Genomic DNA, 235 nt, shown 5'->3' on the forward strand with positions numbered 1-235 from the left:
TAAGAAAAAGGACTAAGAAGTTTACTGGCCTTTGCCAAATCAATGATAGTCACCCGGTAGATGAGTGGGTGTTTTCTAAGCATATACCCTATATGGCATCATAATAAGTGTAATCTCTTACATAAAGCATACAACTTTGCCTTGGCAAGTTATCATAAAAATAAAATAATAGACATACATTACCCTTGAGAAATGGCTAAACTGATAGGAAATTGGAACAATCAAACTTTTTGAC

Source organism: Penaeus monodon, chromosome 24, assembly GCF_015228065.2.
Source record: "Penaeus monodon isolate SGIC_2016 chromosome 24, NSTDA_Pmon_1, whole genome shotgun sequence".
NCBI classification, from domain to species: domain Eukaryota; kingdom Metazoa; phylum Arthropoda; class Malacostraca; order Decapoda; family Penaeidae; genus Penaeus; species Penaeus monodon.